The 22,891-nt window shown below is 38.9% G+C and overlaps 1 protein-coding gene across 3 annotated transcripts in view; it reads right to left on the bottom strand.

The window, feature by feature from the left end:
• The window catches only part of MBNL1 (muscleblind like splicing regulator 1), a 182,382-nt gene extending 160,408 nt beyond the window's left edge, over positions 1-21,974 (bottom strand). For all 3 annotated transcript variants that reach the window (XM_039221416.1, XM_039221414.1, XM_039221415.1), the window contains exon 1: positions 21,775-21,974. The gene's annotated coding sequence lies outside the window, so the exon portion shown is untranslated. The remainder of the gene's footprint in view (positions 1-21,774) is intronic.
• Positions 21,975-22,891: the final 917 nt, after the last annotated feature.

A 22,891-nucleotide genomic window follows, 5' to 3' on the forward strand; every position in this document is an offset into this window, starting at 1 on the left:
TGATACCTGCTTTTACACCTATATATAGAGTTCACCACATCTTTGTGTCACTCTATGTCCTTGAATTTGTAACATATTTAAGAACTGAAAACTCATTACATATGCATCAAATGACAATGCAGACCTAGACTCTCCGAGTCACTCACTCACAGGTGAGTAATCACCTGTGATTAAGGTCAATAGAAATATCCAATAGGATGATAATATTTTAAACCTTTATGGCTTTAGTATTTGCAAAGTTTGCAGTAAGAGACACATTCATAATGATAGAGATTTTTGCTGATGAAACAAACTCACAGGAACTTTTGCTGACATACATGAGAATGTCATGTCCTCATGGGACTCACATTCAGAAAGAGATGTCAAATAAAGTAAAAAATGTATCATGTGGGGCAATTAGAACTATGGAAATAAAAGGATTCTCATTTTAGAATCGTAACGACTGAGGAGCAAATTAAAATTTGAATCAGATACTGTTTATTAAATTTTGAGCCTCTTTTCTCCCTTCATACCTAGACTACCACACCTCCAGCGACTGCAATAATCTAAATTGTTTCAAAGTCAATTAACAATTTGCATGCTTAACTATGGTTCTGCACTTTTTTTGACATACTGAGAAGTATGGTATAAATTATAAGGCCATTCTCTATATAGAGATAGATGTTACTAAATAATGGCAGAGATAGTAAAATACAAATTAAAATGGTGTACAAACATTTCTAGCAAGTAATTTACATGAATCATATACATCAAGTCTACATCTTGCCTGCCTGCCTGCCTGCCTGCCTTCCATTGGTTTTAGACATTGCTAAATGAATGCATTTTCAATTGTAATAAAATTAAACCATAAAGAAGGGTTTTATTCAAAGTCCAACTGAATTCCCCCCACCTTGCTCCACTGCCAAATCAGACCCCCGATTATACCAAAAGTAACCACCATTCTAAGTATGGTATATCTGGTCCTTTCTCGATGCATTCACATACACACATACATGTCTACATGCACACACTCACACAGTTTATCATGTTTACAGAAATAATGGACACATACTAAGTATACTGTTCTGAGGCTTGCTTTCCACAATAGATGATAATGACTTTTTTTGTCAACATACATATGATGATGTAAATACTTTTTAACAACTACATACTACTACACTCTATGTCCATTTCTTTAATAGCCACCTAAGTTAATGCTAATTTTTCACAAGCAATGCTGCAATGTATGTATAAAACTATTCTTAGGTTTTGAGTGGCTTTAATAACATACTTAGAACATAATGTATATGTATATATTAACTCTGAACAACAAACTCCATCCAAGAAAACGTTTCCCAATATGTACTTATACCAACAACGAACACTGCTTTTCTATATTGCTAAATCTAGTCTAGTCCTTAAAAACACACAATCCCTAAATCTAGACTGTAAATTTCTGTAGTGGGAATAGGCCAAAGGTATGATAAGTCTTTCCTCCTACAAATAGAACTTAAAGCCTTGTCTTGGTATTTTGCAAAATATTTTCAACTGTTAGCCCTTAGGTGGCAGCTAATCAATGAAACATTTGTAAAATCAGTTTTCTAACTCCCATTATTTCAAAATAAACCATTTCACTGCTTAAACAATTATGACATCTATATTTTGCAATTATTTGCTAAAGAACAAGGACTGGGAGTCTGAAAGAATGTTTGGGTTTACAAGTGTATCAAAATAGACAATATATGGTTTACTACTCTTCTTATTAAGAAAAACAAAATGTGTAGTTAAGAGAGTCCACAGGGCATGTCACATTTGGACGATCACTGACAGCACGTCATGTGATTAGCACAACGTCATGTGATTAAGGGAATGCTTTTTTTTTTTTACACATTATTTCTACAAATGTCAGAAAATATCCTGCTCCCCCCTCTCCTTTTTTAGACACGAATTAACTAAAGGAAATGGTTTCTGACAACTGCTATAAATAAGGCAAGGCCTTATCAAACTAGCTAAAGCACAATAGAAGTCTGGTGAACTCATGGAGGCCTAAACAGTTTCCCATGTGGTCATTTCCCCCGAGTTTGGGATGTCTCATGTAGTCATTTCTGACCCTGGATCAGAGTGTTCTCCTGAAGTGTCATGACCATCCAATTCTTTTTTTTTTTACTTTCTTTTTTTAATTTTTTAATTTGTTTTTATTATAGTTTATGTCAAGTTGGTTTCCATATAACACCTAGCGCCCTCCTCCATGCCAATCACCCATTTTCCCCTCTCCCCAAACCCCATCCACCCTCAGTTTTAATTTAAGAGTCTCTTATGGTTTGCCTCCCTCCCTCTCGTTAACTATTTTTTTCCCCTTCCCTTCCCCTATGGCATGACCACCCAATTAAAACAAACAAGGTAAGTGTATACTCCTGCATGATTTTGTCAATGGACATAGGTCCTGTTAGAAAATAAAACACTGCCCCCTCACTTTGCCTTCCTCAAATTCTTCCCCAGGTTTTAAATAACAGCTTTCAGGATAAAAAAGTGCCAACAGAAGATGATTTGCTGGCAAAATGTAGGCATTTTCAGTGCTTTTCTTCTCTTTTTGACAATGTGATTTTACCATGTTGTCAGAGAATAAACAAATGTCACGTTTCTTATATGAGATCAAAGATTTTATTGTTAGGATTTTGTACTTTGGAAAAGAGCATACGTACTGAACACACTATGAACAAGCTAATATGGCAGCTGAGGTTTGGTTCTTTTGCTAAATAGAAAAAGGACACCCCCTTCTTAGGTTTTATAATTGCCCATAAAGTTCTATACATTCCAAAAAAAAAAAAAATGCTGTAACACATGAGAAAATCTGAAGAGCCAACTACATCCTTCTAATAAGACAGTAATTAAAGTTCTGTATGTTTCTGTTAGCATCCTATGCACTTAAAAAGCAATGACCAGCTCTCCATGGCAAAGCACAATGCATTGATACCTACTAAACCAACTTTTATTACCAGCAACACCTTCTTTTTCTGGGATTCTGATGCTCCAGAAAGATTGCTGGACTATCTGAATCAGTCACCTGGGGGTGACTGCTATAAATATATATTCCTAGGACCTACCCCAGACCTACTGAGGATAAAGTACAGAAATCTACATTTTACTTTATTTTCTTTTATATATTTTTGAGAGAGCAAGTGAGTTGAGGAGGGGCCGGGGGGAGAAGGAAAGAGAATCCCAAGCAGTGTCATGCTGTCAGAGCAGAGCCCAATGTGGGGCTCCATCTCAGGACTGTTGAGATCATGACCTGAGCTGAAATCAAAAGCCAGATGCTGACTGAACGGACTGAACCACCCAGGTGCTCCAGGAATCTGCATTTAAGTCAACTCCTCCAGGCTATTCTTAATCTCATTATCTTAGCAATTCTAATCAAGTGAAGCTAAAATATTACTTCCACCAAAGACTGTTTACTACCTTGCTACTCAATAATTTCCTAAAAGCTCAGAATATCTGCCCTGAAAAGATGGATTGAGATTTGATAACATGCTTTTTGAATATATTCTGCCAATTAACTACTTCAGAAAGCTGACCTACCTACAAAAAATTTTTAGTATATTCATTTTTTAAAATATTATTTTAAATCGGGCACTATACATGTTCCTTCACATCATTCTAAGATCCTATTCACCATATCTTACCACTTGACATGTCTCAAAGCACTTATGGTTTTTAATCCTATTTCAATGGTTCACTTCCAGTTAGTATGCAAAAACTACTTAGCTTATCAAAAATTCTCCCCAGTATACCTGAAGGAATGCATTGGATACATTTAGAGAGGAATCATGTAGCAATCTTAAAACTTCATATCATTCTATCATTTAGATGTCAAATAAACCATTATATACAAACACACACATGCTGAATTCTTTAAAGATAGTAATATTTAGATTCCTTATTTTTTATTTATAATAAGAATTTAGAATAGTAAAATTATTTTGCCAAAAGATTTTAAAAAATTAAGCACCAATTCAATCACTACAGTATAAGGTCAACTGCTAATAGTATAGATAAATGTGAAATGGAGATTAATGTATGAATGGGTTTGTATGTATATGTGTGTGTGTGTCCAAAGAATATGGAAAAAAACCTTTATGCAGGGATCAGTCATATCATGTTCTTTATATGTAACAAAAAACTAGCTCTTAATTTAAACTGAAGGAAAAATGTTGTGTTAAAGTTAATAGGAAGAAAAAGAAATTCTTTAATCTTCTTGCAGTAATAACCACTTTATTTTGACTAAAACTACAAGCTATGCTCCGTGTTAAGTAATAACCCTTGAAGAGATGAACTTTTCAGAAGTTGGCTTCTGCTACATTTCTTTTTGATTTACATATAAAATAGCAAGGTGTTCATCTGATTCTCTAAGCACAGTTCCACTGGAAGAGCCAAGTAGAAAAATTTCCTTTCCCCCCAGAACTCTTAACACTCTGTTATTGCACAACAGAGCAAATATTTTATATATTCGTATACAATTTTTTTTTTTATCTGGTTTCTGCCATTTGATCCACACAAGTCTAAGAAATGGTTATAATACCTTGCCCGTTTGTGAACAAATAGATTGATGCTTATTATGGTCAAGTGACTGACTCACCAAAGTTCCCTAAACTAATTAAATGGAAGAATCAGCGGCCCCCAATCAGGTCTTTGGATTCCAGATTTAAAATTTCATTCACAACACATGCTGGCAATTTAACATCAAGCTCTGTGGAAACGATAATGACTATAAATAAATGTAACAGGAACAGAGAGACCGGGACTGGAGAGGGATATGGTAGAGCAGCCACAACTATATCACCTGTGGTCTGTGCTGATATTTACGTGTAGGACAAAGCCTCACGTACAGCCTTTGAAGGAGATAAGATGGTCCCTTACAGAGTTGAGAGATAGATGCTATTGTCCTTGCATGTCCACGGGGTAGGCACCACACGCTAATAATGTACACTTAGGGATGTGAAAATTATACACCACGTCTATCAGCTTCTTCTTAAGACTGCTAATCAATTTTAATCTGGTAATTAATACATTACAGGGTTGTAAGTACTCAGTAACTGATTTGAAGTTAATTGTTGAGAAAGAGGTCTTTGAGCATGAGTTTATTTTTATCTGTCTGCCCTCTGAGCAAGAAGAGCCTACATTTTCTTCAGAGCTTTCATTAGAAGGGCTTAAAATGTATTAGCAGGAACCTTCCATAGAAGTAAAATGAAATGCTGCTCTAAAAGTATAAAATGGAATATGTGCTAAGCAAGTATGCATATAGGAAGGCTGATCTATATCAACTACTAAAACAGTGTTTGAAAAGCAGTGAAGGGGAGAGAATAACTGTCTAAAACACTTCTAAGCCACGCAGAGTCAGATAGATTTTTTTGACAGCTGTTAAAATCATAGAAAACTATACTAGAGGAAAAGCGGTGAGGGTGTGAAATGGCATTAAGGATATTTTTTGTTCACATGTAACAAACCTGTTCTGTATTGTATTTGTTACCTTACGGCATAGAGAAGTGGTAATTAAGTAGCTTTCTAAGCTGAAAGGGCAATCAAAACAATTAAGAATTTTTTTATTTTTTAAACATTTATTCATTTATTTATTTTTAGTTCTCTTTTTTTTCTCTACTTTCCTGGGAAAAAACGTTTTCCTTAAAGAAATCCAAATACATCTAACACAATAATAATCTCACTAAATGAATAAATATATTCATCAAAAATAAACAATACTAAGATAAAATTATATCTATGTATTGATTGTATAAGGTTTATTGAGGACCTTTTATAGTAATCTAGGCACAGGAGGAATACATGGACCCAACTATGAAGAATTTACTGCTTAATGGGGAATATAAAACAAACACACAAATAACTATACGTAAAAAAAAGAAAGTTGAGAAGTACACCATTGAGATAACAATAAAGCCCGGTGCATTACAGGAGAGAGAGGTCAGGGGTGGTTTGGTGATGGATAAGACCTCTGTGATGGAAAGACAGAAGGAGGAATCTCATTTGGTTAGAGACAAAAAGGAACGGCAATCCAGACTGCAGGAATAGAGAGAGCAAAGGCAGGGACGTGGGAAAGCACAGAACACAAACACTGGGGGGGGAGTGGTCTGTATGTACTACCAGGTGCGATGGGGATAGCAGAAGATAAAGCTGCATTTAGGGACTGGAACCAAACCAGGAAGGGCCTTGAAGGCCAGGCTGAAGAATCTGGCCTTCACTTCTTAATTAACTGGAATTCATCCATTCCAAGATTTCACCCAAGGATAGAGTCAGAATACTTAACTAAACACCCCAAGGGCTAAGAATAAGACTGTACACGGGATATGAAGAGATCTTATTAAATAAACTCGGGATTCTTGTACTCTCTAAAGCTTCTGCTTCGGTTGCCAGCAAGCTGAGAGATAAATTTAGTGCTCAATTTCATCTCAAGCACTTGGTTCATCTCTTTTCCTTCTAATTGATTTGTTATGTCTCTTTTTTACAGTCCTATTTTATGTGCACTTTACTGTTGTAAGCCGACTCACATCCTTTTTTGATGGAGCGTACATCCCACATAAATAAAATTAAGGTACCCTGTGTCCTGCTACCAGGTAAGGTTGAAGATGTACTTTTAAGGTTAAAAGTTTCAGAAGAAAAGTTAAGATTCACCATCAAGTATAGCTCACTCTTCTAAAAATATTTCAATGAAAGATGGTCACGTTGGATTAGGCTACCCAGTTACTGCAGTTGACAACTGCTCTAAAATCTACAACTGATGGGTTCATTAACCTGTTTTTTTTTTTTTGCCTGGCTGTCCAGTTTGACCTTCCCTGTGAATCAGTGTTCCTACTAGATGCCCAAATAACCTTCTGAAACTACAAGGCTTCCAAGGCTACGGATATTTTCAGCTATAGCAGCCCTGGCTGTCACAGCATTCTGCATGATATTGAGTGGCAAAACTGGAGCCCTCCTGTACCAGCCTGACCTTTTAAGCTCACAATATTGTGCTGCCACTCAAAATTGAGTTTTCTCTTTCTGCATTACTTTGCAATACTATTTCTCTCGCATAATTGTAAAACAGCATTCTAAGCATAAAACGGTATTGTTCTTTACATAAAAATATGTCACTTATATACAAGAAACCTAACACGGATAGAGAGGCTTTAAAATAAATATTTATTGACATCTATGAATAATATTTTTTAATTTCTAAAAAGATTATTTAAAGTTTGTGGCAATAAGAACTATAATAATGTCATTATTTCTGCAATGGCCAATTTGAAATTTGAGAGATCTCTAAGTCTTATAATTGCACTTTCATAATCACATCTGCTTGTGTGAACCATTATGTATTCAATGCCTAGCACCGTGCCTAGAATATAAAAGAACCCAAATTAATATTTAAGTGAATGTTGCAGAATCTTTCACATTTAATTATTCTTCATTTATCATAGAACTATCCGACTGAAATATAGGTGCTTAATTTTCTTGCCAAAAATATTAGCACACCAGCATGGGATATTTCTCTTAAAAAATATGCCTGAGAATTCTTGGTACACAAAGGGAAAATATTTTTTGAATCCATGAACGTCAGGTCACTTATAAACAGAAAACTGCTGCTGTGTGTCTAGGTTAAAGTTTAACAGCAGTGGAATAAAAGAGCAATGGAAATCAATTCATTAAGACACAGATGAAGGTTCTTAATAATAATATCTATCAACTATTTGATCTCAAGCTTTAAAAACTACTGGAGTGATAATGCATTCAAATTGACACATGTATATTAGAGTATCTTTTATTTCCATTTCCTACTATATTTTCACAAGTCCTCCTCGTAGTCAGTGCAGAGAACCATAAAATGATATGAAATAAATATTTCAGAGCCAAATTCATAAACTAACATTGGTTGGTGAATGTATCCCTTAGCTTCATACATTTATTCTATTCCATTTTTAGCTGTAACTTCTGTGCTACTTCGTAATCCTTTTTGGAATATACATGTACGTATGGATTAACATACATATATACATACAAGACACACACATGCACATGCTCTAATTGCCCGGATAGGGATTTGAGGGAAAGTGAGAAGATTTAATCAGAAATCTTCAAGTGAATGTCACTTTTCAATAACATTTTTGATTATTTTAAGGTTGGCAACAGATTTCTGTGTTTTAGCGAGGAGAGAAATGAAGTGAATTCCCTAATGCTTTCAATAATGCAGCTGAATAAATTAGAAGAGTGTCTGCAATACTCTCTTTGGGCTCAAGACACTTCTTAAAATGTGCCACTGAAAGCCATCCAATTGAGCCATTGGCAGAGTGCTATGTCATTCAGAAGTGACATCAGAAACTTCACAGGTGCTAATGATTTTGAGTCTAAAAGTAGATTTTGCTGATCTTGGTGAGTTGTAGGGCGAGGGTATTAGGTGTGAGTAGAATGAATACCATGCAAATCACACTTGACCTAGCTCTTCTTCCCAAGCCAGTGAAACTCCCCGAGTCCTCTCCTTGTTCTCTGCTGTTGTAGGATCACAATGCTTCATTCAACACCTGTCTTTCACATCTTCCCTTCTTCATCAGGTCTTTCCAGAACAAACTTGGGTTAGGCCTCAAATCTACACTGCTCTCAGTATTTGTGTACTTAATTCACAGCATGCTAAGGGAAACAAATGAGCAGACAAAAAGCAAAACTGCTGAGTTAAGATCTCAGCACTCATGGTACCTTCCTACGTGACCCCGGAGCAAATTACCTGACCTTAACCTCATCAAGCCTCCATTTTCTCACCTGTGAACCAGAGACATGGATGGCAATGCATAAATGTCACAGCACTGGAGAAAAAAGACATATAAGGTCACATATGTAAAAGAATAAGTGCACACCAAGTAAGTGGCTCTTCTTGTAATTATTATGATTGCTAACGGTCTGGTCCTGTTGTGATTTTGGTTGTTAACTTTATTTCACTAAAAATGGACCTTTCTCTTTAAACTATACACTTCAAAATGGCAGAAACTATATCCTTCATTTCTCTTGAAAGTTTCAGTCAAAATCTTATCATAAAGTTTTTTATGCAGTGTGCTTTAAATAAATGTTTATGATTAAAAATGAAGAGTAGTAAGCCATACAATAAAAATTCTGAGTCTTCTAACCCAGGCTGCAGATTAAATCCTGGAAACAAGGGATGAACACTTCACAGCTGAATGGGGTCGCACAAAATACGCACGGTTGCACTTTTACCATTTGAAAGTTTGGAAGCTCGCCTACAAAATACAGCTTTATTTCCTGCACACAAAGAAAAAGCTGGAGGAAAAAGAGCATCGTGTGCACATCTAGAGCTCTTTGTCATTAAAGTAAAATACAACACACCTCTCTCATACAGACTTTTCCTTCCCGTTAACATAAAAGTCGCAGGCTCTGGAACTTGACCGTCAATATTGAGTGATTTAACCTCCTACTCCAGGAGTCAGCACGGAGAAGCCTCGGATGAATTACGTGGCCCCATCTCGCTCCCAAAGTGCCAACATCAGAAACAAAGTCGTCTTTTCTGTCTCGTCTAGGGCGACACTACATTTGGGTCATGCTGATTTATCCAAAGCTTAGACAGAAAAACTAAACGCTTCGACTGTTGAATCACATAATTAAAATACATCATGAGTCAATTTTGTCTTTTCTCCAATATAAAGAGCATACAAAGAGTTAATGTGTCTACTGGACAGTTTTAGGCAAATTCCACACTCTGCCCACAAGCAGCCTATTCTTGGCTCCCGTGCCCACTTTGTTTTGCCCGTACATTACTTGTGAATATTTCTACCACTACACTGGAAACCACTTTGAGAACGGGGCATCTCTTCCTCACCTCTGCCCTGGAGAGGATAAAGAGTAAGAGAGCTGGTACATCAACACTGCACTCCATCACTATTTGCTAAATAAGAGGGTTTTCCTTGGAGGCCAAAAACAATGGCACGAGCCTTACATTTTCCTTCTCTAGCCATTATATAATTTCATCTGGTATGTATTCTAAACAGCTCCAGGAGGAGAGGAATTTGTTAGCCAAGTGACATGTCTCCAACAGAACAAGTCTTCAATTAACAGTTTCTCTCTTAACATCATAAGCCCACATGCCACAGAGTGGCTGAGCACACGGCCTGCTATGCGAACATGATATAACACGAAAGCATAAAATAACCACATCAGGAAGATAAATGAATTTAGCATGCGCTCTGGAGATACCCCTATCATTTCTCGGGGAAAATTTTATAGCATCACATTATTGGTGTGAAAGTAAATTATCTCCCAGAACTTCACGAAGCCTCTTTGGAGAGCTTCCCGAAACGCAATGTTGTAACAGTCACATTACTGCAAGCCGTCTTCATATCTGCTGAAGACAGGAGGCCTAGTATGTTTTGTTGTGTTTATAAATCTAAGAGAAAGATTATAAGCATTTGGCACACTATATGCCAAAGTCAAAGCAAAAAGACAAAAGTTTATTTGCCAGCTTTTTAAGTTAAATTTGCACCTTCCTGACAAGGGTCAGTTGTGGTCTGGGTGAAGTTTTAAAATCATTGAATTGTAACTATACCACATCCATTCCCAGCAGAATCCTCCTGGGGGAACAAAGAATGCTGATGTGAAATAAGAAAAGACCCATGCTTTAATTCAGTTTGGCTGCTCACCAGCTGTGTGACTTCAGGCAAGTAGGTTAACTTCTCTGAGTCTCTGTTTCCTCACCTCTATCAAGAAAATGATGGCTCCTGCCATGAAGGGCTGTTCCCTAACTGTTTAACACCATTACCGGGTGATTCTTTCCAAAAAGAATATCAGCCGGCAATGTCTCACAGAGAAGACACTTGAAGATAGTAGCTAGCCTCCTTACTTCCCCCCTGTTTAAACCATTACCTTCCAAACGCTGAACAGAGAGGTAAATTGCTCCTCTACACAGCATGCCTTGGCTATTAAGTTCCGTTAAGACTTCCTTCTTTGGATTTTCTTCTTTCCTTGAATTTCCTCCTTTGGTACTCAGTTGTATAGCACCAATACCCAACTGTACTATTCACTTTTCATGTCTTTCCTCCCAGCTCAATTACCTGCCAATGAAGAGAAACTACATAATTCTCCTTTGGATCCTCCCCTCCTATATTACTCTAATAGATCTCCAGAGTATGTCTGTTCATTGGTTATTTAGCAGAACACAAAGGATGAATTGATTTCCCTGTATCACCTTATTGTTAACATAGTAAAATAACTTTTTAAGTAAAAAGACCTCAGCACTTAGTAAACTTTGGTCCATTACTGAGAAACAAGACACAAATAATTTCTTCCCACACGATATTAATTGCTCCAAAATATTTACTTTTAAAATCCAGTCCTCAAAACTCTATCTCTCTGAGTCATTTCCTACGTGCAATTTTCAGTAAATGTGCCCCCCCACCCCCAGAAAGCGTTATGCACAATTGTGTTTGATGGATAGATTTTTTTCAATAGTCTCAATTCTTCCAGAGATTTCAAATTATTTTTTGGAAAGGCCATGCAATACCTCAAGAGACTCTATACCTGGGTCAAAGATCTACTTGTATTCCCTGTTGTTCACTTTTGCTATGCTCATCACGTCTCTTAAAGTTTTATGGATTGGGTATTTATTTTTTTAATGTTTTATTTATTTTTGAGAGAGAGAGAGACAGCATGAGCAAGGGAGGAACACAGAGAGAGGGAGACACAAAATCCAAAGACAGGCTCCAGGCTCTGATCTAGATGTCAGCACAGAGATTGACGTGGGGCTTGAACTCACAGACTGTGAGATCATGACCTGAGCTGAAGCCACTCAACCAACTGAGCCACCCAGGCACCCTTGAATGGGGTATTTAAAACCAAACACCTTATCTGAATGCACTAGGTTGACAATGCAGCTTTCCCTGAAATATCTGGGCAATGAAATTCAAATAATGGCTCAAAATAATTTGGAGTAAATTCGTCGAGTTAAAATTAGCCCAATGAACACAGAAAGCAAAGAGAAATTTCTAATTTTAACACCATTTAATCTTAGTTACTTAAGAAAATGAACATTTTCTGAACGTTATCTTAACAGTGCAATTGAACAGATTTTTATCTTATCTTTATAGCACAAGGCAAAAATCAGATAAAAAAAAACCTAGTAATAGAAAAAGGCACACTAAGCATGGCTCTGACATAATACGAGGAGGCATAAAAACAAAAGCTGAAATAAAGCACTGTTAATATGATTTTCTCTAGCTCTGTGTAAACATGCTATACTTAAACATACAAACAGCATAATTTTTATTATTTTTCATGGATATATACCCATCTAAAGAAATAAGTGGTAAAGAGCTATAAGTAGAATCTTTTTCTTGAAAATTGTCTTGGTTTCATGGGAATTTTTCTATGCATGTTAAATACAACATAGTCTATCATTGCTCTGACATTTTCTGCTTAAACAATGTTAAGCCATTTACTTTGTAAAAAGCATATAAGGACCATAAGCAAAAAGGCCTGTGGGAATGTCTCTAAAGCTTTCTATTCTATTTGAAATCCAGCCATCCTCACAACACCAGGAAACTGTTAACTCAGTGCAACTGCTTATTTATTCCCATATGTACATCGTTCCGTTTATAAGAGTGATTGTTAAGGAGTTTTATTTCCAGGAAGAAGAATATCACAGTTATATTGATACCTTCCCCAAAATAGCAAGGTCTCAGAAGCATCGATGTCACTCACATTGAGCAAATGGCAAACTTATTTTATCATGTATCTGTGTGACACCTGCTTTACCACAGAGGCCAGGTTACGTGGGTGTTCCTTTAACGACGGAACAGAACTGCCTGGCCAACACTGAAACATTTCCTAGCAAATAACAATATACCCTTAAAGATGAAATTATGCTTACTTCAGAACTACCAATGCGGGATGAAGAATCTGGTGACCTTCTATAGCACATCAGATCCCGTGCTTTATTTGAAAGTGGCAGTCACAGAAATGACGTGTTTTAAGAACTTAACACACAGCTTCTACTTAATCAAGTTATAGTTCCCGGTAAAACGCAATTTCAAGTGTTATTCTCTTAACTGAAACTTAGAATACAGTTCTTGATCCTAAAAGAGTTCACAAGGAGCAATATAATCAACAGAATTAACATTAAAGATTAAAATATTTATGTAAACTTTTTTTTTATAAAAAACGTTTAAACAATTCTGACTAGATTTTAAGAACCATTTTTAATTCCTCCCATTGCCTCTCACACCCACATCTGGTCAGCTGCTATATCCTACGGACCCTATGACGGTCACTTCTCCCCCAGCGAACATGTCCTCCTCATCATTCCCTGTCATTCCCCTTAGTTAGTCCCTCATCGCTTCATCCTCTATGGGTCCTGTCCTTCCTCTATAAACTGTCACTAAAATATGTGCCTATAGGGTCACGTGCCTAACCAAATGTCTCACGTTCCCAGTCGTGTATCAATCTTGTACCATCTGCTCCCCAATGCCCCCCAAAGTGTAGCGCCAACCTCCTTTCCCACCTGATGCCTCCCTTCTCCCTACCCTATGTGCTGCCCACATCCCCCTATGCCTTTTCTCTCTATCATCTTACCTTCTCCTCACTCTCTGAGAGTTACTGTTACAAACACTGTAACCAGTGCGACTCTGCTAGAGTATTCCAAATGTTTACGGTCTTGACCTCCTATCTGCACCTAACTAACACAAGTATTTGTTAAATCTGTTTTCATTCTTTTATGTACAAGCATGGGTTCTAGAACTGGGCCACCCTGGTTCAACTCCTTGTTGCGCTACTTACTAGGTAAGTAACTTGGGACCACTAACTCGTCAGTGCCTCAGTTTCCCCGTCTGTGAAGCTGAGATAGTGACAATACCTGTTTTACAGGGTTGTTCTGAGGAATACATGAATTAACTCATAAATCTTACCCTGGCACAAAGAAAGTAGTCCAAAATGTGAGTAATTGTCATGACAGTTCTTATCCTCAGTACTTTTCTTTATAGATCATTTCCAATTGGTTAAAAACACGGACATTTGAATAAAGACCAAAAACAAGCCTCGTAATTCTGCAAAGGACAAAAAGAGCTGTCTAGTCATGCTACTTAATCTTGAAGATAAAGGTCCTACGGCCTACTTTACAGCTGCAGAGAAAAGATTAAATGAGCTATTTTATAAAGAACTGTATAGCAAAGTAGAACTTCTGTTAATTAGTATGTGTATGTTTAGAACTTCACAGATACAGAACTTAAGGACTAGAAAGAGTAAATGGTTTTTCCCAGGTCACATATCTGGTCAGATCTGGTATAAAAAACGTGAAGCTTGTTTGTGCCTTCCGATCTCCACGCCGCCCCCCCCCCAACTCAATGACTCTTTTCAAGACAGAGAGAAAAATGCAATTATGTATATACAGAACCAATCATTTTAAAATGACAGTAATAACACTGGTACCACCTCCTGCATTTGCAGAGTTCCACTTTTCAAAAGTTCTCCCCCAAGGAGGTCGGATTTTGTTGTTCCTCTTGCACTGCAACAAACACTGGGGCTTTCAAAACGAATTTAGAGACCGTTTATAGGAACTAATATATCTTTCACAGGCTACTTTTTGAAACTAAAATTTAGTAAATAAAAATATGAACGAGGGGACCTTTGGCTTAGGAATGCCGAGTCGCAAGTCCAGCCAATGGTCCAGAGCTTTTCCGGACAACTTTTGCCGGACAGCAGGCCTCCACGCCCTGCTTTCTTTATATATCACCTATCTTGACGACCACCACCTCACCCCAGATGATCTTTCTGGCTGGATCAGAGCTATCCATCCACGTGGAGTGCTAAATGGTCATTGTAAAGGTAATGCTTTTCTTGTAATCAGAGAAGGGCAGAAACGAAATGTGAATGTCTCATTACTACTGTCATCAATGACTCTGGCAACCAGATTGCTAGCGACAGGATTACAAATTTTAGATACAATCAGCTCTGAATGGTCTTGTAAATTCTAATACTAAATCACGTTCAGAAAATGCCTCTAACGATGCTCTAAATATGAACTGTGTAATGCCTTTTTTGGCATTCTTGCTATTTAACATGCTTGTGATGTATTGTGACTATTTAACTGTAAAATCTGTTTATATTTCCTCACACTCCTACTGCACATATCATTGTTACCGTACTTTTTTAGCATTTTCTGGAAGAGTCTATTCAGTCACAGTCACTGAATAGACAGATGTTAGTGTGCTGCAAACTTAAACACGGAAGGCATAGACAATGTTGCCACACCTTCCACGGACTATCTACGTAAACTATTTGTTAGTTTTTCAAAACCCACAAAACTGTACTCCTAATTGGGATAACTCTACCTGTGTCTGAAACTATTAGTTAATACCTTCTGCTTTTATTTCTTCACTTTTCTTTTATTCAATGCCACATTAGACTGGATACTCAGGCTGTTTCTGATTAAAATCTCCCAGCTAATATACTTTTCTCTCCTTGCTGTTCATTACACATTCTACACTTCTTTTCCCAAAAGGAAATCACTGCATTTCCAATATATTTTGGTATCATTTCTACTTCTTAACTTTAATATGTAGGTTTATAGCAAACAACCTCATTGTAAACAACTCACTATCACTGTCAGTTTACTTTCAACCTAGTCTTTGGCAATTCCTCTCCATCCACCGTTCAAAGTCATTACCCACGCTGCTCTTCTGACGCATGTGTAACTATTTGGTGACTTCAAAAGGTGATTATTTTATAGCATTCAACAGTAAAACCGATGGCAAAAGCTATCAATATTCTCATACAGGACGTTTGGAAATCTATAGATTTCTACCAGAGAAATGAACTAAATACATGAACCAGAACACATACGAAAACCCTGTGTCAGAACGTTAAATATAAACGTACGAAAAATATGGAATGATCACTGAATATATACAACTAAACCTGGCAAATAGAATATTATTTTTGTATGGTTGGAAAATAAAGAATAGCTTTTGCTTTCCATTATTTATGCAGTAAGACTGTTCCCTTTATTACATGTATTGGTCAGAGCTACATTAGGACTTACTTTTCCTTATCTGAACTTCCAAACTATGTTAACAAGCCACTATTCATGAAATCTCCCTTTCTACTTTCAGTTATTTTCAAAACTCTTACTTCTGCTACCAGACTGCCACTTCTTTAAACAAGGTATATTTTGGCTAAATTTGGCAGATCTCACTGAGCCCAGCTTGCTATTTTTGCCACAACAAGTATTCACTTATAAATCAACATTACAAAATAAAATCTCTCAAATCCGCAATGTGATGTTTATTTCATATGATTAAATCTGTTCCCATGATCCTCAAACCTTGTTAGCTCTTTAAAACAAGTTCCTTCTTAGTAGCTATCAAGCTGTTTTAAAAATGAAAATATACTGTTAAATGTAAGTCTCTTTTAAAAAATTATTTGGAGGAAGAAGTATCAGCTAAAGAGGGACTGGAAGGGAGTTGGTATCTGCACTGACGTTAGATTATGTGATATTTAGCACAATTCTTTTTAATACTTTGATGCTATTTAACATCCAGATTATCTGAATAAATTAGCATTATCATGGGCATACCTAGCTTTCACACAAACACTCACATAGAAATTGTGTCCACATTCATGGGAATATGTGCCTTATCAACTGTTATCCCCCTCATTGGATATATAAGGCATACTTCTCAATTTCTTAAAACAATGTCCATAGAGATGGTGGTTTTTCTTTTGCAGCATACACACTACTGGAAGCATAACAGTTATTTCAGAAACATCTCCTTTTTAAAAGAGTTGATCTCAGTGGAAAAGGAATTCTTTTTTTTTTTTTTTAATGTTTATTTATTTCTAGGAGACAGAGAGAGAGAGACAGCGTGAGCAGGGGAGGGTCAGAGAGAGAGGGAGTCACAGACTGAAACAGGCTCCAGGCTCTGAGCTGGCAGTCAGCACAGAGCCCGACACGGGGCTCGAACCCACGAACCGTGAGATCATGACCTAAGCGAAAGTCGGACGCTTAACCGACTAAGCCACCCAGGCACCCCGGAAAAGGAATTCTTCACTCCATGCAAGATGGCTACATTTCATCGGGAGATCAATATATCCTGGACTGTTTTAACAAAGGATAATCACAGAAACCTGAATAAGTCCTCAAAAACAGTGGCAGAGGTGTCAAATACATAATGCCTAATACTGTAACATAAACACTTTAAAGATTCTTCATGCTTACGGATGTCACCAGCACGTGTATTAAGATGTCTCTTGGAAAACGTAAATAATTATCTATAAAGGAGGACTAGAGTCATTAAAAAACTAATCATAATATGTAAAAACCTATAACCATGTGTTTGCTAAGTGTCTTTTTTCCAGGATATAGCTGTAATGTTGAGAATATATGTTTTTATAATATGAAAAACACTACATAAAAATCAATTTCCCTATCTCAAATCTAAAAATATAAAGTATGTCCAGAGACAATGCCATATGTCAATAGCGCTTCTTGAATTCCCTGCTTTGCAATCAATAATTCTCCAGCCATTAGCGAATATGCTCCATGAGTCATCAGAAATTATATACAAAGTTAATGGGGATCATTGTTCCCCCCACACTCCCTACATGTATTGACACTAATGGCAGTTATGCCTCATATAGTGGGAGACAGATTCAAGATGGCACCAAGCCAGGAGGAAGTCTTCTGAGGGTCTCTAAAACCTGCCCTCCCACCTCCCCCCACAGAGAGAACCCGCTACCTCCATCCTATCCTATATCTTTGGCATCCTTTAAGGAAATAAAAGTAAGCATGCTTTATATGGATAAAAAAAAAAAAGAAGAAGAAGCGCATTTTTTCTGCTTAACACTCACTGTGTATGGCAAAATGGACTTCAGTTATGAAAATATCTGAGGGGAATGTTTCCAGGACCTATGCCATTGTGCTTTGTTTGCTAGTTAGATGCTTTCTCAAGAATGTGTTCAAATTATAAAGACAATGTCTCCGTGTATAGAAATTCCTGAAAGCCCATATTACCACAGAAACATATTTTTACCTTTCCTAACATTCAAAACAATGCCTTATACCCTACAAGTGAAAATCTCATTCTTGTGAATTTATTAATTAACATTTGGTCAGGAGTTTGTTTGGATTTACTTGATGTTTTTATTTTCTAAGGAAGGAAAGTCACAGGAAAGGAAAATACATATTAAGTGTTTGAGGATAATTGTTATTTACCGAAAACTCTACTTTAAAATAAGTTTTAGTGACTCGTTTATGTTCGGTAACTTTAGGACAATGATAGCTATAGTGTCTCTAAAATGTTCCTAAGTAGCAATCATACTCTATTCTGGCCTTTGAGAGGTGTTAGGACTCATCCCCTAATTATAAGCCTTTTCTCTCTTACTGCTACCTCACCATTAAATCTCTAAACTAAACAGTAGTTTTGAGGAAATAAAAATAGATGTTAGGTAGTATGTTTTCTTAGATTTTGGTTACAATGGATAAGAAAGACAAGGTATTTCTGTGTATAATAAACTTCTTTAGCTTATAAAAATAAAAGTCGATTTTATTATTTTAACCAGCAAACTCTTGAGGCTTTCTCTCAGAAGACTGCTCCCCTACTCTATTTTAGAACAGCACCATCCAATAGAAAAGTAATATGAGCCACATTCGTTATTTTAGGTTTTCTAGTAGTTGTAGTTTAAAAAAGTGAAAAGAAACAGGTGAAATTAATCTAACTGAATACTCTACTGAAACCAATCTATCCAAAATATTATCACTGCAACACATAATCAATATGAAAAATATGCATCAGATGCTTTACATTCTTCCCTTCGTACAAAGTATTCCAAATCCAGAACACGTTTACACTTAGCGCAAATCTCAGTCCTAACTAGCCACATTTCAAATGCTTGATAGCCACATGTGGCTAGTGGCTACTGCGCTGGGTGGCAATTCGGGATTTCCAAAAATATGAGGCTCTTGAGCCTAAAAGGCCACCACTTCAAAATCTTCCTATGTAACATCCTCAATGATCAGTATTGCTGCTAAGATGTTATATTAAGCCAAACATTTAAGTGAATATATTTCACTTCCTTCCTGCACTCCCCCTCACCCTGCCGAATCTACTGGTCACGCTGATGACTTTCTCTTAAGAGTATAGGAAGCCCCAGTGACCTATTCTCTTTAGCTTCTTCTAAGCAAGATCTGAGATGTTCTCGAACCTGTGTATCTCCGGTCACCAAACAGAAAACCAGAAGTTGCAGCAAAAGGCTATTCTCTGTTTCCAAAAATAGAGATATCAAACACAGGTCTAATGAATGGCGACAGTGGTAAATGCCAAGGGCAACTTTTTTGCTTACAATAAAAATAGGAAATTTTATATAATAAAGTAACACACCCTGATTCAATGAGAAATAGAATTTTACTCCTCCCCTTCCCCCACCCCCATCCCAAGAGAAACCTTGGAATATTCTGTTCTTGATCTGGAACAGAACCCAGTGCTTCATTTCATCGGAATTCTATGCCCAGAGGAAGAACAGAATGCTGGAAACGGAATTTAATGAATTCAACTTGGAGTCTAAGTTTGCCTCAAATGTGGAAATGTAAACACAAGCAATAAGATTTTAAACCATGAGGCACTTAGGATTCTCCGCGGGCATGGCTGCCTAGAGCACCACACTCGATGTGTGTCTGCACACAAATTTGTTCTTAGTTACATGAGAAAAAAAAATTAAACTAGGCACATGTGAGCTTTTCTGAGTCTCCTAGTAATAATAAAACCTGATTATTATGTCTTAAGTGACACTGTAATTACAGGTGGATGGATGAACAGGTTTTCTGGTGCCGACCCAACCTGTTCCCGCAAACACAAAAGGCAAACTTGTAGTCCTCAGTGAGGGGAAACCCCCCATTAAACAAATAAAACTAAAAACTATGTCTACGTTTTAAAAGAAAAGAAAAAAAGCCCTACCAACACAATAATCCAAAAAGAATTTCACCTCCATGCAAATATACCACATGGATGAAAATCAGGACACTGTCAGTTTCCTAAAACAGTTTCTAGCTATAGCTGTCACCGACTTTAAGAAAGCAAAGATACAAGTGTCAACAATGTGCTTTCTCAGGCTACAAAATAACTTTATTCAGTGTCTCTGGCTACATGCAAGACATTCCAAGTACTGAACTAAATATTCTTAAAATGAATTTCACAGTCCTTGAACTTCCGTTTTAACCGGCCGCGGTGATAATTTTTTATCTCAACCGCGAGACAAGAAGAGACCCCAACGCTCTCAGGAACCCACACAGACAACATGGAGTGGATCACTTCTGCGGGTATAGAATAGTTATGCACTAAACACCCTCTGTGTATAAACAGACACTGTGTTCAAACCCAGGAGGGAGGAACACGGCGTCCACGGGGGTAGTATTTCAAACGCCTCGCAGAGGGCCTGCAAATCCAAAGGGCATTCATTATGACTTCTCTCTTGGTGTATTAATTTAAGAAACGCCTCGGAGGACGGCGGAGTCTCCCATCCGTCTGCTATCGCTTGTGCCTGTGCTGGTGGGCACACAAAGTAAAGGCCGTGGCAAATAACCTTTCTGGCAGCTTCTTACTCCGTTTTAATCCCAGGGAAGCACACTCCACGGAAATACACCACCAAATCCCAGCAGCAGCCGTATACTCTCCCGGCCAGGGGGAGACTTAACACAATTACTCTTGTAGCAACAACCCCGTAGTTGTAAAGTGCTGGGAGAGGGGCAAACACAAGCTCAACCATATACCTGCTCCTCTTACAAGCTCTGGAATCAAAGTATTCTCACATGACACATTACTACCAATAACAGATTCCGGCTCCGTTTAAAAAAAAAAAAAAAAAGTGTGGGGGCGGGGGGGGCCTACAGATTTGTCCTGCTTTTGTCTAAAACCCAAAACCCAAGTACTAACTACTTTTCATTCGTTTCAACCTTTCGTGAAAGCAATTCAATCAACCAACTGCAGCTCCACCCAGAGAGCGTCTATACTTACTTTTCTTACAGTTTTTGAGTGACGCACTACAAAACGATGGAAAAAAAAAGAGAGAGAGAGAGAGAGGAGCCCTCTCATGCAGGGCGTCTTCCGCCCTGTAAACTTGGCAAAAGGCAAACCGGACTGAAATACAGCACTCTCCATATATGGAAGCCCAGCTAAACATGTCATGCGTAATTTATGGGTAGCAGGCAGAGAATTAACCTTTGCGTGCACATATTTGGCCCAGATGAAAACCGGGGCTGGATGGCAGCCCCCGGGGGCAGGGATGAGGGGGCTCTTGGGAGACACCGGGGCTCGCGTCTGATGAGCTCGCATCTTCTCCTGACGAAGGTCATTAAGTTGTAAGTACACTTCCACGCACCTGTTTCTTTCAGCCAAACCCACCCCCCGCCCCCATGTCCCCCCCCCACCCCCACCCCCACCCCCACTCCCGCCTCCTCCTCGCTGGCTTGCTCGCTCTTTCTGTCTAGGCTGCCACACTGGACGCTGGCTGCGCTCTGACAGTGTCCGCAGAGCCCGGGGAAGGGCGGCTCGGGGCTGGGCTGCAGCCGCAACCTCCCGCTCTCCCTCTAGCTCGAGCTGGGGGGCGACAGGGACGCGTCGGCCGCGGCGAGCCAGCCCCCGCCGCCCCGAGACGCGGCCGGCCGGAGCCCGCTCTCACTTCCTCCTTCAGCCATGAACAGCCCCGAAAGAGCACGAACAATGCAGAGCGGCAGAGCAGCGCGAGGCGACTGGGAACAGGGAAACTTACCTCTCACATTTTTTTTTCAGAGGCAGCCCGACTGCCGACCGAGTGCCCAAGGCATTGTGGGAGTCCTGATTCCAGGCGGCCCGCGATTTAAAATTGAACTTGTCAGTGCCCGGTCACGGGAGCATCGTGAGCGCCACAACTCATTCAGCTGCAGTGGAAAGACTGTTGCATGTCTCCGTGCAGCCTCTTATCGCCGAGGTCTGGTTTCCGCCGCTGCTGCGCGGCCCCTCCCCCGCCAGCCCAGCCCCACCAGGAAGCCCGGGGCGGACTCGCCGAGCTCCCGGACGCACGCGGCGGCGCAAAAACGCTCTCCAACTTTCCGCCGCCCTCCCGCCCTTCCCCGGGCCGCCCTGGCGCCCCTCAACCGAACAAAGTCCGCTAGGGGTGGTCGTGGCCGCTCGCGGGTCGGCGCACAGAGCAAACGGAGACCGCAGCCGGCGCTGGCGAGGCGCATCCCCGCAGCCAGCCGGTGGTATCTTCCATCTTACACGTTCCACATTATTGCAGCCGAGCTATAGTGCAAACGGGACGCACCCCTACTACTTTCTGCTCCTTCCGACCAGCCGGGCGGGCAAATAGGTTCTTTTTTTTTTTTTTTTTAAAGAGGCCGGTGGATGGGTCTTTTGTAAGGAAACCGGCAAGGTTAGGTTGAAGGTGAGAATCAGATCGGCCTGAAACGGTGAGGATCCGATGCGGCTGCCGCCTTAAAATGCACCACACAGTTTTTGAACCTGGATGGCTCACAGGCGGGAAAAACACAGGCAAGACTGCCAGTGTGTATCTGCCTCGAGTCACGGGGTGTTCGCAGTTTTCCAGTTTCTTAGTAAAACCGATTGTCACACAAGCACAAGAACTCCTATTCCAGCTCCCAGTCTAGCTTGTAAATAATATTAGGAATGCAAAACCCCCTTCTTCCCAACTCTGCGTTACATGATTTATAGAAAGCACAACAGACCCTTCTTTAAAAATAAAATATCATCTTCTGAAATACTGGAATATTCCGAGGCAGATAAGTCATATTATTGTTGGAGCAAAAGAAACCACAGCCCCAAATCATAATTCATTGGGTGTTGTAAGATGGAACTTGGCTTTCCTTTGAATGGAAAGAATTCTGGAC

Source organism: Hyaena hyaena, unplaced genomic scaffold (assembly GCF_003009895.1).
Source record: "Hyaena hyaena isolate Hyena2069 unplaced genomic scaffold, ASM300989v1 scaffold_980, whole genome shotgun sequence".
NCBI classification, from domain to species: Eukaryota; Metazoa; Chordata; class Mammalia; order Carnivora; family Hyaenidae; genus Hyaena; species Hyaena hyaena.